Source organism: Rhipicephalus microplus, chromosome 1 (genome assembly GCF_043290135.1).
Source record: "Rhipicephalus microplus isolate Deutch F79 chromosome 1, USDA_Rmic, whole genome shotgun sequence".
NCBI lineage: Eukaryota > Metazoa > Arthropoda > Arachnida > Ixodida > Ixodidae > Rhipicephalus > Rhipicephalus microplus.
Window position 1 is genome coordinate 164408089 of NC_134700.1, and position 13214 is coordinate 164421302.

Consider the following 13214-nt stretch of genomic DNA (forward strand, 5'->3'; position numbering starts at 1 on the left):
GACGCCTATAGTCAGTCCCTTCGTCTCTTGTGAGTTTTAGAACCTGCGTTCGAGCCGATAATGTTGCAGTAATGCATGGTACGTTAGTGGTATGGCTTCTCTTGTCTCTGATTCTGTTGTTGAGTGGGAGGTGCCTCGGATTTTGTATGGGATTGCTCAGTTGACGCATTCGCGGGTTGCGGTGTGTGCCACTTCATTTCCCTCGAGACCTTCATGACCCGGAATCCACACGATGCATGTGTAGGGAGGAGGATTGTCCATGCACTTTAGTAGCCTAATCGCCACCGTGGAGACCCTGCCTTTCAGGTAGTTCCGTGCGGCTGTTTGTGAGTCGCTAAAGACCACGATGGGATCCTCACTCGTCTGGGTCGCGAATGCTATAGCAGCCTCTTCAGCTGTTTCCGCACGTTTGCCGAGGATAGTCGCCGATGCCAGTACCGCGCCCTTGTAATCTACGACGGTAATCGCGAAGGCATTACGTCTCGGATATTTGGCTGCGTCCACGTATCGCGCCTGCGGGTCATTGCCATTTTTTCCGGATCATGTTAACCCTGGCGAGCCGCCTTTCTCGGTGATGTTGAGGATGCATGTTCCGAGGGATCTGCTGAATTTCAAGGCTTTCTCGCAGCTGTGACGGTGTTTTGCCTTTGCGTCTTTGTTGGGTTCTAGAGTGGTCTGGTATCCTGTGCGTCGAAGCACGGCTTGCCCTGTGAGTGACAGCTTGAGTCTCTCGACCTGGTTGATGAGGTGTGCTTTGGTGAGTTCTTCCCACGTATTATGAACTCCCATGCGAAGCAGTCGGTCAGTGGAGGCGGCTGGCGGCAGTCCTAGGGCAAGCTTTGTAGCCTTTCGTATCAGCAGATTAAGTTTTTGTTTCTCCGCTCTCTTCAGGTTGAGGTAGGGAGTTCCGTACGTTATGCGGCTGTAAAGGAGAGCTTGTACCATTTTTAGGGTGCCGTGCTCTTTGAAGCCACTGCGGCGATTAGCCACCCTTCGGATTAGGTGGGTGAGCTGTGTCACAGTGTTCTGCAGCCGGGGTAGGGCAGCGGAGCCAGACCCATCTTTATGTATGTGTAGTCCAAGGACTCGAAGCGTGTCAACTTGTGGTATTTGGACTCCCTGTAGAAAGACTTCTGGGTCAGGAGTGTCGTAGCTTGGTGGTCTACCCTGGGTGCGTGCCGCAAGTACTAACAGTTCCGACTTTTCTGGAGCACAATGGAGGCCGCAGGTCTTGAGATATCCTTCAGTGATGTTAATCGCCTCTTGAAGTCGGTTCTCCTGTTCACCCGTGCTTGAACCTCTTGTCCACATAGTGATATCATCGGCGTATAACGCGTGATGTATCCCAGGGACAGCGTCCAAGAGACGTGGGAGCTTAAGGAGGGCCAAGTTGAAAAGCACTGGTGATATCACTGAGCCCTGCGGCGTGCCTTTGTTAGGGAGTTGAAAAAACTCGCTCCTGATATTGGCAATCCCTACAGTGGCAGTGCGGTTGGTGAGGAAAGCCAGCATATAGGCGTATGTCTTGGCACCGCAGCCGACATCTTCCAGGCTACGCAGAATGGCTTCGTGGCTCACATTGTCAAATGCGCCCTTTACGTCCAAAGCTAGAACAGATGACTTACTGTGCTTGCTCAAGCATAGAAGAATATCTTCTTTTATCTGCAAGAGGACGTCTTGTGTGCTGAGCATTTGGCGGAAGCCGAACATGGTGTTCGGATAGGGACCATTGTCTTCGAGATTTGTGGTGTGCCGCTGGTTTACCGTGTGCTCAAAGAGTTTCCCAAAGCAAGATGTAAGGGAAATGGGACGAAGATTCGCAATCGAGATTGGCTTGTTTGGCTTGGGTACCATGGTCACCTCTGAGTGCTTCCAGGCTTGTGGTAGCTCGCCCTTCCTCCAGTAGTCATTATAGTGCCGAAGGAGCGCCGTCAACGCCCGGGGCGGTAGCTGTCGTAGGTGCTTATTGGTCACTCCGTCTTTTCCCGGGCTTGTGTTGCGCGTAAGCCTAGCAAGGGCCGCGTGTAGCTCTGCCAGCGTGAAAGGCTGGTCTAGTGCTTCGTTCGGTGCTCCTCAGTACTCCCTGGGCGTCGAATTGTTGATGGAGGTAGCTTGCTGGTTAACCGAGCCACAAAGTTTTGCTTGAAGTTCTTGGAGTAACTGGTGCTCTATGCCCTCATAGTAGTGTATGAGCCGCTTAATTGTATTTCTTTGGTTAGTTTTGGTGCGGGTGTCGTCAATCAGGGCTCGAAGAATGCGCCAAGTCTTCTTTGTGCTCAATGTCCCTTGAAGTTTGTCGCAGAAGGACCGCCAGTTCTGGCTCGCAAGGCTTTCGGCGTACTCCTGTGCCTGTCTAGTGAGTACGGCAATGCGGCGCTTCAGCTTGCGGTTGAGCTTTTGCCGTTGCCATCGTTTAATAAGCGATCTTCGAGCTTCCATTAGGCGAAGGAGATGATTATCGACTGCCGGATTGTCCTCGTTCAAGTGTATCGTTTTGGTATGTCCATCAGCAACAATTACAATACTGTTTAACCAGGCTTCAATGTCTTCGATAGTCGAATCATTATCAAGTTCATTCCTGTAGGTGGTCCAGTCCGTGAGCCGAGCTTTTCCTGTCTTGAGCGAGCGGTGAGCCTGTTCAACCTCTATTTGAATTATGTGATGGTCACTCCCTAGAGTGTCTGGTAGCCTTGTCCACGTTGCGTTGTGCACGTCTCTAGTGAACGTGAGATCAGGATTAGTATGCCTCGAGACGCTGTTGCCAACTCGGGTTGGAGGGAGCAAGTCATTCCACAGCGTCATACCGTGTAGCTGCGCAGCGTCGTGAACACGCGCCCCCTTCTTGGTGGTGCTGTGATAGCTCCAGGCCGCGTGTGGAGCATTGAAGTCCCCAATCATGACGAGTCGGTTGCCGTTAACCATTTGACGGAGCTCGTGGACGAAGTGGTCGTATTGGTGTAACTGCTCCCGCGGAGGACTGTAAATGTTGGCCAGGTATAAGCTTTGTTGAGTCTTCCGAGTGGGGATTATCTCCACGATGGTGAGTTCGATGCCAATGTCTTCAATTTCATGAGCCTGTGCGGTTAGAGTCCTCTTGACTAGAATTGCGGTGCGGGGTGTGTATGTGAGAGTGCTGTAGCCAGGGAGCTTGATTTTTTTCTGTGTGGGTTTCCTGCAACGCGATCATATCTGGATTATTTGTTTTAACATATTCTTGCAAGTTCGCAGAGCGAGTTCTGTAGGATCTGCAATTCCAGTGCCAAATTCGAAGAGTGGGGAGTGGCTCAGACTGTCTATGTGTGGGAGCTGCCATTCTGGCAGTTGATTCCCGCCTGGAGCCGGTCGTTTGGTGCTGTAGATCGAATTTGCGCTGCAGTTTCATCCCCGAAAGTTTTTCGCTCTTTCCGCTTGGTCCCTGCTTGCTCTACCAGCTGCTCATGGGTAACGAAATTTTTGTATGCATATGTTATAAAGTTATGCTGTTGTGCCATAAAGCCATCAAGCTTGGCGTCGAGCGTGCTTACAGTACGGGTCAGTGGGTCTACCTTTTCCATAATTTTAGTAACCACTTTCTCTATGGTTGTGTCTATGGATGCGAGGAGTTTCGCAGTGAGGGCTTTCTCGAAAGCTTCAAGGCGTCGTTCGATGAGGTCGAGCATCTTCGCTTCATGTGCTTGCAGCATTTCTTCTACCCGCTTCATTATTCTGGCTTCCGTCTGTTTTAGTATGCTGTCGTCAAGTTCTAGTATGCTACACTCGGTTGGTGGGCGTTGTTGTATCCTCCGTTGTAGATCTTGGACTTTATTTTCTAGAGCCCGGATGGTCGCTGTCTGAGCAGGCGAGATGGTCGAGGCACTTGTAGTATTTAGAGAACTGCGCCCGTCACTACCGGTCACCGTGGCGGCGTAACTAATTCCCCTAACGGAGCGAGACCGTGATGGCGTGCGGGAACAGGGCGACCTTTTAGATGCGGAAGCATCTTATGCTCGCGCTTTGTAGTGCGCCGTCCGCGCCGTCCGCACCGCTTCTCGAACATTCGACAGCTGACGCACGCGCATGCGCCGTCGCGCCGTCGCCCCGGCGTTCAACAACGCGCCAACGGCGAGCACTGCGTTGCTACCGTCTGTGGCGTCGACGTCATGACGATGTACCTCGCGCCAAACCTCTCTCGTGCCGCCGTAGAAAAGTACGTCGACGAGGCCGTGCAAGATTACAGAAAACAACAAGCGCAACATCGACCGTTCATGCTAGTTGGCGACTTCAACGTCGACGTCATCAAGGACGATTGGATAGTCGAATACATGGCGTCGCGACACTCGCTCAAACGCGCAACGCACGACCACTGCAAACACCACCAATCGCGGAACCTGCATCGACCACGTGTTTGCAAATTTCGACCTACGACCGATGCAACCCGATCCACTCACTCTTTACTTTACCGACCACAAAGCCATCGTCCTCAAAGTTCGTCGCAATAAATAAAACACCGCCCTTTCGCATACGTGTCGTACGTGTTCACTCATTTAACACCCCATTTCACAACCACGTTAACCAATTTAGCCATAGACCCAAGTAAGTCGCAATTTAACACCCGTTAACCAATTACATGCTTCCGCATCCTCCTCAGTGTTCCCCCGAGGGAAGCTGCGGGCAATTTTTTTACTTAGAGCGAGAGCGACTTCAGTGAAATTTTGGGGGAAAAGAGGGGGCCCATGAAATTTCTGGTGTGATAACTGACCCGGGTAAATCATTGGTGCAAGCACTGCAGTGATTCTCACGGGTACGGGCGTTATCGAGCTGGTGGCGTCTTACTTGATAAGGAGGGGGGTTGCTGTGGAGTTTCTTGCATTCCTTTCCAGCAGTCTCATGGTCTTCTCCGCAGATCTTGCACATCGGTTGGCAGTCATGTGGTTCTGTGTCCTTGTCGTGGCCGCATTTGTAGCAGAAGTTCGCTTTCGGCTGAGGGCAGATGTCTTTCGGTCACCTAGGGTGCCACAGGTTCGGCAATATTGGATGGACTTCCAGTATGGCTTGCATCGGTAGTCTCCACTGAGGTACGTCACGTAAAAAGGAACGTGCTGCCCGTCGAAAGGGATAACTGCAGCTGTGGAAGATCCCAGCATGCCCGCGCCAAGGACTTGGTATCTTGGGTCTATGCGAAGTCCTGCAACAATCACTGTGGGGCTTGTTCCTGGTTCGAGGCCATAGATCACTCCGTGGCACACATCATCGGGGTGTCGAATGTGCGGATTCACTTGATATAATACTCCACATAGCTGTATAGCATTTATACTTTGCAGTTTGGAAGCTCGTTCAGTACTTGCTGTGCTTGCGATGATCACATTCTTTACTTTTTGCACCTGCACTCGCACATGGTCATAGAAGTCCTGCTGGGCCAAGCCACTGGATCTTCCGATGGCATGTGTAATATCGATGAGTGTTCGTTTTGAAAGATCTAGTCCTGGTTGCGGGCGGAATACAACTTTGAAGTCATCAGTAGGGAATGGCCGCATCCTAATGCTGGGTTGACGTTCCGGTTGAGATTCGGCGTCTGGCTTCACAGGTTGCGTAGCTCGTTCTTCGGCTGACTTTTCTTCTTTGGCTGACCTGCCTTTACGGCCAGCTTGAAGCCACTCAATGTGGGCTTTGCCTGTCGTTTTGCCACTATTTTCATCAAACGTCCATTGTGATGCCGTTCTTGAGTTACCCTCCGTGTTGTCCACTTGCATCGTACTCGGGTTTTCTTGACGTGGATTAGACGTCTGCGTTTCCATGAGAGCTCTTTACCTCAGACGCTGCGTCTCTGTGTTGCGCGAGCAGCGTGCTCGTGCACCTACGAGACGCTGGCGTCCAGCTCGTTTCGCAGGCCAGTCCTCATGCCACAGCGGCGTTCGCGTGTAGCGCGTCCTCTGAATTCCTTGGCAATGTTGCGTCCCAGCGAACAGGCACAATATGTTTAGAGTTCAATATCTAGTAAAAAAAGTACACTCACTGCGATGAGTCTGGTGTCAAACGATGCCTTGCAACGTGAGGAGTCCCAGGTCACTAAACGTTAGCAGTGTACAGGCAAGGTTGCACAGAAAATAGCAAAAAGAGCAGGAGCCCATGTGAGGTGCGACTACACACCTCAGCCCCCTGGCGGCCATTCCTCACAGCTGAAAAGTGCACATTATGCAGGCTAAGAAACGGGGAGCGTTGCAGGAGACGCCGGGGCGCGTCTCCCGCAAACACAGGAGCTCAGAACAGCACGTCCGCTCTCTACCAACGCTAGAGCCAGACTCCTTCCTGTGAGAGTCATCTATTTAAAGTCACGCATTGGGTCCATCAAGGGTGACCCCTCTCCCCAATGCTATTTATCCTTGCATTAGAACCCTTCTTTAGGGCCGTTGAACATCACCCGAAGATGCGAGGCTTACCCCCGCCTGGTAGCACTCAAGTAAAGATCACTCCATGTGCAGTTGACATTACTCTATATTCACACAATGAACAGTCGCTGCAGCATGCTCTCGATACTTTCTATGATTTCGGCATTATCTCCTGTTCAACGTTAAACTTTGCTAAAAGCCACTATTTTTTCATTGGCAGCCCCAGTGGTCGTATCAGCATCACGTCGCCTTTACAGTGGTCTCCTAACATTGCAATACTCGGAGTTACTTTCACTGCATTTCGTGTACAAGACATCATCTGGTATTCAGTTGCACAAACTCTTCAAAATGACATAAAAGCAGCCAGGCACATCGAATTCCCCCTCTTGAAACGCGATATTTATCTCAAATGGTGTACTTCGGAAAGTTTTGGTATCTTTGTCATTCTTTTAAGCCGCCGCTCTACGCCTGCAGGAAAGTGCAAAGCTGCATCAGTTCATTTTTTTGGTCTGGTAGCGCAGAATTGTTATCTCTTCCGGCGTTAGTTCAACCGCGAGATCAAGGCGGTTTCGCCTTTCCCGACGTTTCCGTCATGTCCTCTACCTTGTGCCTTCCCACTCTGTTGCGAATACTAAGCAATGCCACACCGACTGAGACACTGACTCACTACCATATGGGGCCATCACTGCGTGTCTTTCTGCTGGCTAGCCAAATGAACCAAGGTCCCCAATCATTTGTATTACCACCTTTGTAGCGAGCCCTTTTGTCAATTCACAGACGTTTGGAAGCTACGTGCCCAGAGATAGAAGTGGCTGATTCTAAAGTGGTGGACACAATGGCCACCCTTCTATGGCCCTTGGTGCTCCAGCATCGTCAATCTATAATAAACCGTGCTGGGAAACCACTGACTGCAGCAGTGCTTCCAGGGCATCTCCGGGACTTTGTCTGGTGGTTGGGCTGGGGCTTGCTCCCCACGTGAGATCGGTTGCAGCGGTGGCAGGTGGTTCGCACTTCCGCTTGCCCCGACTACGTTATGGTAGAGACCAATCGACATACGACGATTGAATGTGAGTCTCCCGCTTTTTTTTGGCGTGCAGTCCATGTTGGTTTTCGGAGAGACGGTATGCAAACATTCATGACTAGCTGCCGACTTTCCCGTGGGCGCTTCACGGCTCTTTTATTAGTTGCCGGGCTGTTCAGCCTTTGGCGAAACTGCCGTGGGTATGAACCGCCACGGGCGTGCTTTGTGGCCGATACTGGGCCGAATCAGACGAGAGATCCTCGTTTTTCTCTCTGAGGAGCATTTTTTTTTCGGGGAGCACGAGTTTCTGTGGCATTGGTCGTGCCCTTTCGTCAGTGTTGAACACGTAAGCGTAAAACTGATTTTTCGACCAACGTAGTGCTAAGCAGCGCCTGTTAAGTAGTTATTCATAATTTCGTTTGCAACCAATTTCATGATTGCATCTTTTGCATAGTTATACTTTTGTATCATGATGGTGCATTGAGCTCTTGTGTACATGTATGCCAACAGTGTCATGTATATGAGTGCAATGATGTCTTCATTGCAATGTAGTGATGTTTGTCGTGGCACATAGAAACGCCGAAGTGTATGTGCCCTATTACTGGAATGTTATGTTACTTTGGTTTTCTGCAGGTCGCGGGTTCGAATCCCAGCTGCGGCGGCTTCATTTCCGATGGAGGCGGAAATGTTGTAGGCCTTTGTACTCAGATTTGGGTGCACGTTAAAGAACCCCAGGTGGTCTAAATTTCCGGAGCGCTCCACTACGGCGTCTCTCATAATCATATGGTGGTTTGGGGACGTTAAACCCCCCAAATCAATAAATCAACTTTGGTTTTCTGTACATAGTGTACGTAATTTTTTTCCGAACACAATGTTTCCTGTTTCCTTTGGGACAGCTTTCTGCCCTCCCATAGTAGAGTACCAAGCACTCTGAATCATTCAACGCTTTTTAGGGACGATGCTCCTTAAGCTGTAGGTCGTGCTTCCACGATATATTTAGTAGTAGTAGTCGTCGTAGTAGCATTTCTCTATGGTAGTAGTAGGAAGCAACCTCCACGGTCGGACAAGAGGAGCTATACGCGTGCACTCTTTTGAATTGAGGAGGAAACCCGCGCACGGTAATCAAGAATGAGAAGATAGTTGTTTCTGATGAAACAACCTACAGAGACGAGTGTCGGTGACTTAATCTCCGATAAAATTTGCCTCGAATTTTATGCTTACTAAAAAAACTAATTATAGATGTACGTACCTTGAGCACCATCTGACCAGAAAAGGTTGCCACGTTAAACTCGCTGGGCATAACCTCCAAGGTTAGGCCACAGTGCCATGAACGGATAGATGCACGGACGGGCGGAAGCGCGGATGGACTGATAGACGTTCACCCCACTCACCATCATGCGCTCCATGGATATGCTGTGATTTTTCTAAACATCCTTCTACGCGCCTCTAGTTATTATGACAGGTTTATATGGCTTCCGAGTGAAACAGGTGTCAGATTGTGTTAGCCTAAGTTGTAATAAAGTGCCATCCGCTAAAGTTTGCAGATGTAGCACTATCCTGGGCGGCCATCTTCGCAAGATACATTTCCGCTTACCAGTTCTGGTGTTGGTAATATGCATGTTGCTCTTGCCATTGGTACGCAACTGTAAAACGGTTATATGCAACACATGCGACTGTTCTGCATAGATGTCCGTGTGCCTAACATTTTTACATATGATTTCGTAACATATCGCGACGAAAAATCAAGGCATATCAATGGAGTGAATAATGATGAGTGGAGCGAAGAGTCCTTCCGTCAAGGCGTGCGTCCATCCTTCCGTGCGTGTGTCTGTGCGTCCGTCCGTGCTTATATTCATGCTTCAATCTGTCCGTCCATTCGTCCGTCCGTCCGTCCGTCCGTCTGTCTGTCTGTCTGTCTGTTCGTATGTTTGTATTTCGTCTGTCCGTCTCTTTGTCTGTCTGGTGACGAGCACGAGCCACCGCGGCCCTCCGCACCCGACGCTCCGCTTCTTGTATGCCCCCCCAACAATCTGACACGTACGGCGACAATCCAGAAGAATAAGAGAGGCACTCGTTCCCCGATCACCCAGTCACAGCCAACGCAGCAGTTGATCGGAGAGTAGCGATACAGCGCCCCCTATAATATCCTTACTCAACTACAGTTTGTGTGTACTTCGATGGGACAGCGTCATCTACTATACTGTTCGGGAGATACTGCCGGTTACGCCAGACGTGGGACAACGTTAGACAATGAAGAGCTTCGCTCCTAAAAGTGGCCACGTATCTGCGTGCTTCGCTGAAATTAACGTCGAAACATGATAGTAGTCTGTCTGGATGTGCTGCTTGAAATACGGCACTATCTGGCAGTATTAAATTACAACAAACAAATGCCACTTGTTTTCACAAATGATATCATTACACGCATCAATGCCCGGTTAAAGGTGAGATGACACAATATGAGGTGCAAAAATATGTGTTTATGGTGGCGGAGTAATTTAGTGTGTCTCGTGGTGATACCATCTTCTGAAAAGTTGTCAGCGGGCGTAATGAGTCTGCCGTCTGTCATCTTCTTACAAGCGTTTGTCACAGTCTGAAACATCAATACGAAATTCTCATCCCGCGACAATCCTACGCAAGAGTGGCGTTCAGTTTCGCGAGTTAGAATTGTTCCTATGTGTATACTTTTCCATGTCAGCTAACATCATGTCTTGGGCAGGCTTTTCAGAAGCAAGAGGACGGAGTGGCATACTTCTTTATCAGGTCGAACATATCGGCTGGAGCACTTCCGGTTTTTTGAATATTTATAAGAACTCTTCTCAAAAAATAGAAAGCGATGCTTGTTCTATTTGAGACAAATGATACCGAACCATGAGAAACGTCACGTAACTGCCCATTACGCATCAATTTGTTTACGCCAAATAATGCAGTGTGTTTTATAATAAAACTCTATACCTCAGGTATGTCTTAAAATTGCATGGTGTAAAGGAAAAATTCGGAGAGCCCACATACCGTGGAAATCGACACCGTGTCAAGCATGTGGAGGGGAGGTGACAGTGATAATTTTTTTTGTTAAATCTTCTTCTGACAAAATTGTTTGCTCTGCTACTTAGTGCATGGTCAAAGAAGCCTGTGACAGAAAAAAAGCTAAATGCAGCCCACTCGACTTAAGGCATTTCGATTACCGCAGCAGCCTGAGTGTCTGTATTCTTGACAGTGCGGTAGCAATGCTCAAGTGAGCGTGATATTAGTGCAAATCTAAAAAGGAGCTCCAAGATGCATTGGCGGTGTTATTGCTCTCGCTTTCTTTATACGGCGTGATGACCGAGTGGACACCACACCATGGTTCTTCTCGATTTACACTCCACACTCTTTGACTGAGAGAAATCAATGGCCTTGCCAACGCACTATAGGTGCAAGCCGTTGTGATATACAGCATGGAAGAGAATCACGTGCCACGGTGCGTCGTCTCCACCATGCACTATACACGTCAATGGCTGAAGAGACCGAGAGAAGAGCACAGGTCAGATGCTTCCTGTAAACAAAAATGGAAAGTGTGTGTGTGTCAAACATACCCAAGATGGAAAAAGAAAGTGCAACATGCGTGACACAAAATGTCACTAAATCTTATTTATATAGTAAAAGAAAATTTAGCGCTCGAAACGGCCTGCCTTGCCAGGGCTCGCTTATCTTTCTGCAGCTAAGTTAGGCTGATTGAGTAGAGCTCTAGCAAGCTATCGAACTGGTGGGAAAGAAATTTGGTGCATTATTGTATACAATATGCAATAAATTGGGGTGTTATATTTATACTCATGGTATTTTTTTGTGTTTTTGTTTGTATAATTCATTTTGGGTTGAAACAACAAGGAAGTTATTTTATTTATCTCTCATCACATGTTTTTCTGACGCCGTAGAGAGAGATAAAAAACAATAATCAACTGATACGTAGGGTTTAACGTCCCAAAACTACCATATGATTTTTAAAGACGTCGTAGTAGAGGGTCTAGAAATTTCGACCATCTGGGGTTCTTTAACGTGCTCCCTAATTTAAGCACGCGGACCTACAGTATTTTTCCCTTCTTTGAAAATGCAGCCACCGCAGCCGGGATTCCATCCCTCTAGGTGCGGGTCAGCGGCCGAGTACCTTAGCCGCTAGACCACCGTGGAAGGGCGAGAAAGAAGCAAGGAAATGCAGGGCGTATAATGGTTGCGTGACAGACTTCGGGTGCGCTACGCTACAGCAGGGAAACAGATAAACGAGTGGAAGGAAATATAAAAGAAAAAATCACGTGCACACTCACGGGAGCTTACGAAGTTTACATGTTCTCAAAAAGAGCTGTAAACTTTACGTATGGCAGTAACAGTTTATTTGTTTGCTGCGTCATTGAAACAAACGTCCATCTTGCGACAATCCTGTCTGTCTCAAATGGTATCGAGTACAGTCTCTTTATAAACGTCAAAGCATGGGCAGCATGTGTGGTGTCTCGTATAGACACGTGCCTTTGAAAATTCGATGCCAGGAGCTGGTAGCAGAGATCGCGCTTGTCTCTTTGCAGGGCGGATAAACTCTGCTAAGAGACAAGTGGAAACATTTTACCTTCAGTTTTGTCTTCGGGCAACCGAACAACTGCTGTTTTTGTACAACATTTCTTGGGCATCTGGAACTGTACCGGCACACTGGAAAACTAGCAAGATCATGGCTTTGCCAAAGCCTGGCAATCCTCCCCGTGATATGCTATCCTACAGACCTGTGGCGTTAGCAAGTTCTGTGGGAAAGCTCATGGAACGAATGGTTCTGATGCGCTTGGAATTGTTCCTAGAGAAGCAAAGAGTATATGCAGACGCCATAACTGGCTCCCGAAATGGAAGGTCATCAATTGACAGTGTGATTGATTTGGTAACAACCGTTGAACGTCAGAAACGGCGCCGCCGATTAACGGCTGCAGTATTTCTTGATCTCAAAGGTGCATTCGACAATGTTCTGCATGACACCATTCTAGAAGAAGAAGGTGTTTAATGAGAAGGAGGAGAGGTCGGCCTTGAAAGCAAGTTTCCGGCCTCCTACTCCACACGGGGGTAAGGGGAAATGGGAAAGAAACATGAGAGTATGATGAGGTGTGATTGTGGTATAGCACAATGAGTCACTGCACACAATGTCTCGTTCGGTGCGTAGTACACGCGCAAAAGTCTCTACATGATCAGATTCTCTAAAGACGGAAATCTAAACCCGTCTTGCTTAGAAATGCGAGCAGGCCCTTTAAACTGCATTCAGCGTAATCCACACGTTCCCAAGCACCCAAAACTTTCTCTTTCGAAAAGGGTCGGCAGTCTATAGGAAATCTCTGAGGCACTTAAAAGATTGTATTTCAACTTCATATAAAGGGCACACACACAGGATGTGATTAATAGTTTCTGGCGTGTTGCAGAAGTAACAGTTAGTATTTTGCTCTTGTCCTATCATGCATAAGTATCGTCGCGTGTATGCAACACCCAGCCACAGTTTATGCAGTAGCTTTTCTTGGTCTTTCCTTAGTCGGAACCGAAGGCGAAAAACACAAGAGTCTAGCCTGTAAATGCGCTAGTGGCGATATTCCGGATCATTCCATAGTCCTTGCATAGATGTCTTCATACCTTTAGACATCAAGGCGTTGATGTCATATCGGGAAACGTGCATCCATATCACCTCGCCACTCGTGTGCGCCATTTTCGCTTCTGCATCAGCTTGTTTATTCCCAGCTATGCCACAATGACTGGGAATCCATTGCAACACAACGGTATGTCCGGTTTGAAATGCCTCATTCAACATATTCATGATGTCACACACCAGAGGG